Below are 10,860 nucleotides of genomic sequence, written 5' to 3'. Positions count from 1 at the left end.
TCAGCCAACCGAAAGCTTGATAGACACGTCTCGGATAAACCTCAGAAGGAACAAAAATCATCCTCTTGAACTAGTAATAAATAACATATCCTCACCCGTCCGAACTAGGCAACAAAATTTGGAACACTATGAAAACTCAGCTTTCATATCACAAATTGAGCCGAAAAAGGTGGATTAAGCATTGTCAGATCCTGATTGGATACTAGTAATGCAAGAGGAATTAAACGAGTTTGAGAGAAATAAAGTCTGGTACCTAGTCCTAGACCGAAAAACAAACCGGTTATAGGAACAAGATGGGTATTCAGAAATAAACTCAATGAAGACGGTTTAGTTACGAGGAACAAAGCCTGGTTAGTGGCTCAAGGCTATAAACAGGAAGAAGGCATTGATTTTGAAGAATCATTTGCCCCTGTAGCTAGACTTGAGGCATTAGAATATTTTTAGCATATGCAACTTTTATAAATTTCAAAGTCTTTCAAATGGATGTTAAAAGTGCTTTTCTAAATGGTAAAGTAAATGAAGAGGTATATGTTAATCAACCTCCAAGTTTCAAAAATCCAGAACGCGAAAAACATATCTACCGGCTGAACAAAGCCCTTTACGGTTTGAAACAAGCTCCAAGAGCTTGGTACGATACACTAACACAATTCTTATTTGATCATAAATTCACAATAGGTTCAGTTGACAAAAAACTTTTCAAATATGAAAGAAAGGAACAAATATTACTTGTTCAAATTTATGTTGACGATATTATTTTCCGATCAACCGATCCAAAGCTATGTGATAAGTTTTCAAAGATGATGACTGACAGATTTCAAATCAGTATGATGGGGGAATTGAGTTTCTTCCTAGGACTTCAGGTTAAGCAGATTGAAGCCGAAACATTCATAAGCCAACTGAAGTATACAGCCGAACTATTGAAGAAATTTGGAATTGATACATGTGCTGAAGTGGCTACGCCAATGAGCCCTTCTGTGAAGTTAGACAAAGATGAGGATGGTCAAGCCGTTGACATCACAGCATATCGAGGAATGATTGGATCATTGCTCTATCTAACAGCCAACCGACCTGAAATTTTGTTTGCGGTTGGGTATGCGGAAGATTCCAAGGCAATCCAAAGCAATCACATTGTACTGCGGCCAAAAGAATTTTAAAATATCTAAAGGGAACTCAAGAAGTGGGACTTTGGTATCCAAAAGACTCAAGCTTCAACCTCATAAGCTACTCAGATGCTGATTACGCAGGGTGCAAGATCGATAGAAAGAGTACAAGTGGAACCTGCCAGTTCCTAGGTGACCGGTTAGTTACCTGGAGCAGCAAGAAACAGACCTCAGTTGCAACATCAACCGCAGAGGCAGAGTACATAGCAGCCGGAAGCTGTTGTGCACAACTCCTCTGGACCCAACAACAACTAAGGGACTTCGGTGTAGAAGCCAAGGAATCTCCAATATTCTTTGACAACACCAGCGCTATAGCGATTACATACAATCCGGTGTTGTACTCAAGAACAAAGCATATTGATATAAGACACCATTTCATCCGGGGGCATGTTCAGGAGAAACACATCCGGTTGGAATACGTCTCGACTGAGCAACAAGTAGCGGACATCTTCACAAAACCGCTACAGGAAGCTAAGTTTTCTCACTTTAGAAATATCCTGGGAATCACTAATGTTAATCAACTTATATCATGATTATGCATGCATACTGCTTACATACGTAACACTGAAAAACCGGGATATGTGTTCAGGGAGAAGCTTTCGCTTCTCAAACCATATTCAAATAGGCCATTGAAAACTCAAGAATGCTAACCGGGAGGAAGTCTCCGGTTATGCCTGATTACTTCATAACATCAAAATCACGTGTATACTTACTATACGGTTGAAATAACCTGGTTGAAGTGGATATACTCAATCCAAAGTTGAACAAATGTTGACGTGACTCAACATCTCTTCACAATCGGAACAAAATATCCAACTAAAACCGGTCATGGAAAACCGCTCAGTACAAATGCACTCTAGTTCTGATGGAATGAACTTTTCCGGTTAATCTGGGATAACTAACTGAGTTTTCATGCATATCTTGAAAAAAAAGGAAGCCTCTAATAAATAAAAACAGTCTACCGCAATCGAGATGACAACATGTGTCTATCATCAAGAGAGGGAGACTCACATCTTGTTAACAGATTTTTGTCATCATGAATATCTTAGTAATAATTAGTTTTTGCTTTGGAAATAAACATTATACAATTCAACAAGTTAAAGCCTATTAACTAATTGATGACATCATCGAGCATGATTAACCTACTAAACTAGCCGAACCCCTGACTATATAAACCACCCTTAAACCTTCACAAATCATCACAAAATCACTATTCACAAAAACAGTCTTGAGCTTAAAACTCTCTCAAGAACATGAACTCCAACTCTCTAGCAAAGAAAATTCTGTTGGCTAATTTCAACTCAATCTACCAATACGAAGACCATGAGGTTAGAGAAATGTTCTTAGCCGTTGAAAGAAGCGGGCTAAGAGGATTCCTCGAAAACAGATTCATTCTCGACTACCTTGTAGTCGAAGAATTCTTCCAGACCGCAAAGGAAGTGCATCGAGACATAATCGTTGCACAAGTTTACGGTCAGTCATTTCTATTCAGCGAGACAGATTTCGCTGAATACTGCGGTTTGCCCACTGAAGGGGTAACCGACTTAACCTACTCTCCAGTGACCATGGAAGAAATGTGTCATCGGTTCTCCAACTCTGACATCCCGGTTAGACCCTGGGGTGCTAAAAGCCAACTATCTCACAAGTACCAGCTTCTTTGTGAGATTCTGGGAAAGTCCATCTTGGGTAGAGAGAAAAGCTATTACTACACTCAAAGGCTTTTCGAGATGATGATCGCTGTTACGGTTGGGACACCGGTTAATTGTTCCTGGATCATCTTCAGCAACCTGAAGAAGATGCTCCTCTCAAACAAAACCGGTTACGCTCCTCAACTAAGCGGTTTCTATGCCAGTCTGGACATCCACTCCGGACCCTTCGTAACCCTCCATCCAAAGCATGTGCTCACTAAGGAGAGAGTACAAGAGCTGGTCGACCGATGGGAAGCAGTTAAGGCAAAGAGGAATCAAGCGGCCGAGTCATCAAATGTTTAACCTATCTATCTTTCTTTTCTTTCCCAAAACCGGTAATTTTGTTGTACTACTGGTTTGGTACCATGAATTAATGAAGATCATTTTCTTTCCATCTTAGTCTAAAAATCTAAAATCATAAATGATCAACATTTAATGCGCCGTATCAAATCGAATCAAATCACTCTTGAAAACAGAAATCTCCATTTTTCAAGAAGCACGCCTGATCTGATTTGACCAGACATGCTTTCATCCTCTTGAAAAATTTACATAACATTTATGACCAGTCATAAACGGTCAGATTTTTCAAAAATATCCTCATTTAATGCATCCAACCATTCAAGCTATAAAAAGGGGACTCAATCCCCCATCTTCAAAACACGTTTTCTTCATTCCTCTCTCTAAAGCTTGAAAGATAAAGAAACCCCTTCGACTTTTCATTCTCACTCTTCCTCAACAATGTCTGCTGAGCTGAGAAATACTCTCATCGTCAACTTCGAAGACGTGAAAGACAGTCGGTATCAGGACTGCATTTTCCAACCGGTCATAAAATCGGGGCTTCAGGGATTCCTTGAAGGCTCAGACACCATCCTCGTAGAGGAGGTGTGCGAGTTTTTCAATAATGGGCATATTCTAGACAATGGTAGAATCCGCACCATCATTGACGGACAATTTCTTCGGATTACCGAAGATCAATTTGCCGCCTTCTTCCGCCTTCCAACCGAAGGCTTCTCTGACTTTCCGACGCCATTCCTTCCGGCTAAGGAAGACTTCACCCATATCTTCTCATCTTCCACCATACCGGTCAAAGAACACGGGAAGAAAGAAAGATTTGCTCCTCACTACCAAGTCTTGCACGACTTGATTCAGCGGTCTATCATGGGCCGAATGCCAAACCAGAACTACAACCGGGAGGCTTTCGACATCATGATAGGCATCATCCGTAACTCATCAATCAACTGGGCAACCTACCTCTTCAACAACTTGAAGCTGCTGATAACCGCTTCAAGAGGAAGGACTGGTTTCGCTCCCCAAATCACTCGAGTTCTGAAGGCTCAGCGCCGCCACCTAGGACCAGGTGTTCCAATCGGACCGGCCAACACCATGACTATATCCATGCTAGATAGATGGATATCGAGGATTGAGGAACAGACACCCGACAACACCATGGACAAGTGGTTCGACAGAATGGTGGAAGGGGATTGGTTCAGTCAAAACTAAGTTATTTGTCTTTCTTTCCGGTTTTTGGTCATTTTGTTGTACGACCAAAAACCGCTCAATGTCATCTTTCACAATCATTTATAAAAATTTCCAATTTTAAAGTCTCTAGTTTTTCTTTCCATATCTCTCTTTCCGATTTCGAAATCAATAAACATAAGACTTCATGTTAAACGAAACTTCCGGTTAACAACGCTTCAAGTAAACCGGAATCTCAAGCAAAATGAAAATTTTGAAAAACTTACCGCCCACGGTTTTACCGCACAAAATTTACCGCCCATTGTTTTCTCCGCATTTACCGCCGAAAGTTACTATAGTAACTTTTGGAGGGAAAATTAGCGCCAAAACCCTATCAAGTGACGGTTCATCTTCCAACTGCTCGAAATCGTTCTCCTATATAAGTTCAGATCAGTTCACTTTCAACATACGCTTTCTCTCTCTAAAACACTCAAATCTTCAAAGGCTTTCTAACTTCCGATCATCACTGTTCTTCATCTTTCATCACAAATCTACCATGGCTCTAAGTAAAGCACATTTTCAATGGATGTTGCAGGTCGATTTCAACGACATCGACGAACACGCTGGGGATAAACACAAGGCTGTGCTTCAATCTTTAAGAGATTCGGGGTTGGAGGCGTTCTTATCTGGTCCGTTCGTCGTGTATCCGACGGCGGTTATGGAGTTTCTGGCGACGACGACTTTGACGAAGAGGAAAGTCTCTGCCTCCGTCAACGGCAAAGAAGTTCTTATCACGGAGGAGATGTTCTCTGAAGCCCTCGGTTTACCTAACACCAGTTTGGACTTCAAAACCGACCTAACCGATGCAGAGTCTAATGCGGTCTGGTTGGTGATATCGGCTAAATATCAGGAACTGGTGATTCACTCGAGCCGGAAGAACAAACTGAAACCGGAGTTTAGGTGGCTGCTGAACATCATCTCTCGTTCGATTCAGGGTAGAGGAGGTAACTTCGATAACCTGACGAAACTTAAACTTAAGATGTTGATGGCTATTGTCCGCGATGACAAGATAGATTGGGGAGCCGTCATCTTCGAAGAATTCTGTGAAATGGTGATACAGAAGGATGGCCGGGTTCAGGCCTTCGCAATGCAGATCGTCAAAATTCTCAAGTTCCTTAAGTTGGAACTTGGTAAAGGTGAACCGCTCTCACCCAAAAACATTCTCAACTCCGAGTCAATGAGTGAGAAGACCGACAAAGCGGTTAAGCCGAAGTCTTCCAGAACGAAGTCCTCAAAAGGGACCAGTTCTTCCGCTCCGCTAAAGAAAGTTCAAAACAAGAAAAACCGAAGAGGAAGGCGGTTCAAGCCGAAACCTCACAAGAGAAGAAGGGGAGGAAGAAGTCTTCCGCAAAGAAGAGCTCCAGCAAGCCGGCTGACTCCGAGAAAACACTTTCCTCGGACAAATCACCGAAGAGAACCGGAGACATCTTCCAACCCATTCCCATCAACACCGTTCGCCCCATCTCTGTTGACTCTCAATCACTAAGGCAAACCGAACCTACGGGGAGCCACAAAACTGAGTCAGCATCAAAGGAGGAAGCACAGGTCCAAATCACCAAGCAAGAAGATCGACGAGGTAATAGCCGACGTAGGCTTAAACACCTCGGAAATCATTGTGGACGTAGTCCAAAATATTGCTAGAGAAACCGAAGACGATGTGTCAAGTCGTCTTAAGTCAGCTGATCAGGGTGAGATACCCGATCAAAGTGAAATTCAACCGGTCGAAGAGACAGCCAAAACCGTGAACATCACACCTCCGGCTCAGGAGGGCAACTCTGAAGAACAGGAACCATCCGGTTCCGCAGGAAACAAGTCCGTTCCAAATGTAACAACGATCTAATCGGCCCAAGATGGGCCATCTGCTTCAACAATTCTACCTGAAGGGCCAGTTCAGGATAACAAGGGAAAAAGTATTCTGCAAACCGGCTCCCAACCCGAGATCATAACCGAAGGCAAGGTCACTTTCTCCGCAGAAGAAGAGGAGGATATGTTCGATAGACTCATTTGGGACATGAACCGAGATGCCACTAATCTGATATCACCATACCTTCTGTGGGTACAGCTTCGTTGTGAGATAAAGTTGTCTGATATGATCCCAGGAATGAGCAGTAACAAAGACTGGGAGAAACTCGTACAATTGGAAGAAACGGCCCTCAAGCTGGCAAACACCAACCTTGTTCAACCCGCATTCAGCAAAACCGAGGTAATTCTCGAATACGCTCGGTTACAAGTAGTAGAAGACGCATTGAAGGAAGCAGAAGGAGCAGCGTTAACTCCAATTGAAGTAAGAATGACTGAACGGTTTCATCCAGTACGGGAAAAGATCCTTAAAAATCTTGATCGGCTCGATGCACAATGGAAAAATTAATGCAGGCACCAATTAATCAATGCCGACCTATATCAAAGCAAACCCTTCTTTGCTACCGGGGAGACATCCAGGACAGCAGAAAACCGGGGACGAGATCCTCCTCAAACTGATAAGCTCCGGAACTTGAGCAGGTAAAGCAGGCAGTGATCGAAACACTTGAGTCGTGTCTTGGGAACTACAGCACCGCAACCGACGAGAAAATTGCAACGGCTGAAGCCAACCTATCGAATACCATCCAGGGAACCGTTCAAACCGAAATGGCCAACACCGTTCAAACCTCAATCAGATCCATGATAGATGAAGCTGTGCAAACCTCCGTCAAGTCTTTGATCGCAGAATCCATTCAAACCGCAACCGCTCCCTTAGTCGATATGCTGCAGGCCATGTCTGTTCAAATTGGGGAGTTGTCCAAACTCCAAGTAAGTAAAACTCAAGAGCAAATCAATTCTGACGCCGAAACCACAAAGAAACTACAAGACGAAGAAAGGGAAAGGGAACGGTCAAGGAAAGAACTTGAGGAGAAAGATCATAAGCTCGCCCAGAAGTGCAATGAGGAAGAACATGCAGCTATCCATGAACCCATACCGGCCCAACCCTCGCACGCCATGAAAACAAGAAACAAGGGCAAGAGGAAAGCGGTTGAAGAGGTGATGAAGCGAGTAGAGCAAAACAGTCAAAGAGTGACTGAACCAGTCGGGCTGAACGTGCAACCTCTTGATGAAGAAGAAGAAGAGGACATCGAAGAACTTAACCAACGTAAGAAGAGGACACTCGAAAGTTCAACCACAACTCTAAGCTCCAGACCGACTGTTGCTCAACCGCCTCGATCACCAAAACCAGCCTGTACCGGTTTTGGATTCGGCAAAAGAACTCCCGGCATCTCAAGTGTGTGGGCCAGACTGCAAATTGACGCTGCAAGAAGAGCCAAGGAATGGAAGGAAAGGGAAGAGGAAGAACTAAGGCGACTGGAAAAAGAACTTAAAAAGGGGGGACCATCCAAGCCTTAGTCGACTTTTACTTCCTTAAGAACAATTTATGTTTTATTTGGTTTCAGAACTCAATTGTTTTATGTGCAGATATGACGTATGATGACGAAATAGACGTGTCTCGAAAAGATAAAAGAAGATCACATCCGATCGAAAGCATGCGAGGAAAGCAATGATGATTTACTGATCCGATGTTGACAACCGGAAGGTGCATGCCTAACACGTGTCCGAATTTGCAAACCGGCAACGTCACATTTTCCTAAGGTATCCTTGCATGCTTGCCAAGTGTTGAGGAAGGTGAAACGTGCAAGTAACCTTCCTGCACCGGCGTGATGCTGATCAACTAATCCCACGGAGAGAGAAGAATGTGACCGTTGGGATCTCATCTACTATAAAAGGAAGATGAAGCGTCCTCATTAATTGCGAATCACATCCATCTGAGAAAAGCGATAAGTTACAAAAATCTTAGAGAGATAAACTCTTACGATCCAAAACTGGTGTGTTATAAACCGGAAGCTTTTTGTGTGGTCTTTGTGTTGTGTTATTGTATTACATCAAGAGTGATTTAGTGTAACCGGCGAGTAGCGAGTTGGGCTCGACCGACATTGTAATTGTTGTAACTTTGAAAGTTAGTGGAGATCCTTCTCATAACCTGAGAAGAAGGGGTGACGTAGGAGGGTTTGCTCCGAACATCCATAAAAAATCTTGTCTCGTGTCATTTCCTTCATTTTACTGCTTAGTCAATTAACCTAACCAAAATCAATCTTACTCCTTATATCAAAAACCGGTCCACTCATATTTTTAAAACCGACTCCTTCTAAAAACATCATCTAAGTCGCATACGTTGCTTCAAACTGAAACAGACATTTCCGCCCTTGAACCCGGTTCAAGAGTCTGTGACAGTTTGTGTAGTGCTGAGAACGGTTATAGTCTCTAACCGGACTATCACCAAAGTGTTGTGTGTGTTGTAAGCGGCCACCCTTCCAGAAACCGGAAACACCCCGGTCCTCCAAAGGCGTCCCCGATCCTAACACACGTCTCTCAACCTAAAGGTTTTATCATCAAAAATAAAAAGCAGAAGGTGTAAAAGTTATACAAGTCTCTCTATGGACTACATCAATCACCAAGGGCGTGGAACACTTGACTCAACAAGAGAATGATGAGTCTAGGCTTTGTAAAATGTCTTCAAGAACAGGTTGTGTACAAGAGAAACTACGGAGAAGAAGTACTCATTATTGCTATATATGTCGATGACTTGATCATGACAAGATCAAGCATCAAAGGTGTTGAGGAGTTCAAAAAATAGATGATGAAGGAGTTCATGTTGAGTGTTCTCGGGCTACTCTAATACTACCTTGGTATCGAGGTGGATTAGAAGAAAGATATCATCGAGGTGAAGTAGACAATTTATGCAAAGAAAGTGTTGAAACAGTTTGCAATTGAGGATTACAACTCGAGCAAGTATCCAATGGAAGAAAGTTGTAGCTTAGAAAGGATGTGGAAGGAAGATTAGTGGATCCGAAGGAGTATAGACGTATCGTCGGGTGTCTCAAGTACTTGACGCACATTCAACCCAATATCTCTTATGTAGTTGGCATAGTGAGTCAATACATGAAGCAACCTACGACTCTACACTAACATGTAGTAAAACACATTCTTCGTTATATGAAGGGAATGACGAGTTATGATATTTAGTTAAGAAGAGGACAAAAAGATGAAAAACTCGTTGATTTTACTAACTACGACCTAGTCGGTGACTGATAAGAAAAAAGTACTGAAGGGATGGTGTTTTATCTCAACGGGAATCTGATCACCTGACAATCTTAAAAGCATCGAACTGTTGCTTTATTTTAATGTGAGGCGGAGTTTATGGAAGCTACTGTAGTGTCGTGTCAAGGACTTTGGATGAGAAACTTGTTGAGCGAGGTACTTGGGACATCAATAGCAAAAAGTCCGCAATAGCATTAATTAAGAACCCGATTTTTCATTGACACATCAAACACATTGACACTCAGTTCCATTTCATCCGTGAATATGTCGAGAATCGACAGATCATCGTAGTATTCGTAAGCACCACAGATCAACGTGTAAACATTCTCACTAAGGCGCTAAAAAGAGTTAAATTTGTGGAAAAGAGCTACTCTGCATGAAGAATCTCAAACCAAATCATGTTTACGAGGGAGATTGTAAGCATTGATTGTTAGCAAATTAAAAGTTGTGGGTCTTTATTGTCTTTTATATAATTAAGGTTTATTTAATTATTAATGGGTTTGGGCTTGTATGTATAATTAATTTAGGGTTTCTAGGATAATTACTCTGTTATAAAAGTTGTTTATAAATGTTGATATATAACACTTAAGACTCTTATAACTTTTCCTTTTCAACAAATATTATTGTCCTACCTAGTTTTTCCTACATTTTATTTCTTTATAATTATTCTTATAAGATCTGATAATCAGAACTAACAAGGTTGGTTGATGGAGAAAGATATCACCCACTCTGATGATTGGAAAGTTAACTGGGAAGAAACCCTAGCTTATTAAATTTTTGGTCTAGATCGGGGAGAGAAAGAGTAATATTTCCAACCATAAATTTTTGGATTAGATTTTCGTAAAAACTGTCTGGTCGGACCAAATTTTGGAGGTTCAAAAGTTACATATTTATGTTAGAATAATAACGGTTAACCACCCGTTTCATGGTCACGTAACTTTCCAAATTGAACCATTAAGGATATATGATCCACTTTTTTTAATAGTCTTTTTAATTTCAATAAAATCGATAAAATTGATATAATAGTATTCAACTTCCAGATATGTAAAACCCGCTGAAGAAGAATATATCTTAAATATTTCATCTCTCTCAAAGAGAAGAAACCACACTTATCAGGGCAATATAAGAAATTGCCAAAATATTCATTTGACTTATACCAATTATAATTTTTCTTCTTGTGTTGATAACCAAATTAAGAATATATGCACAACTACATATTGAACAATATCACTATCACTAAAGATCAAATATCAGTCAATTATTTGATAAAACACTTTCCTTTAATTTATTGACATTGCTGCAAATGTATCATTAGAGGTTGTTTATAGAATCCTAATATGGACCCAAATTTAATGTATTGTCATTGCTGCAAA

Source organism: Impatiens glandulifera, unplaced genomic scaffold (genome assembly GCF_907164915.1).
Source record: "Impatiens glandulifera unplaced genomic scaffold, dImpGla2.1, whole genome shotgun sequence".
Taxonomy (NCBI): Eukaryota; Viridiplantae; Streptophyta; class Magnoliopsida; order Ericales; family Balsaminaceae; genus Impatiens; species Impatiens glandulifera.
The sequence above is the reverse complement of the archived record's forward strand: the minus strand, read 5'-3'. Positions refer to the sequence as shown.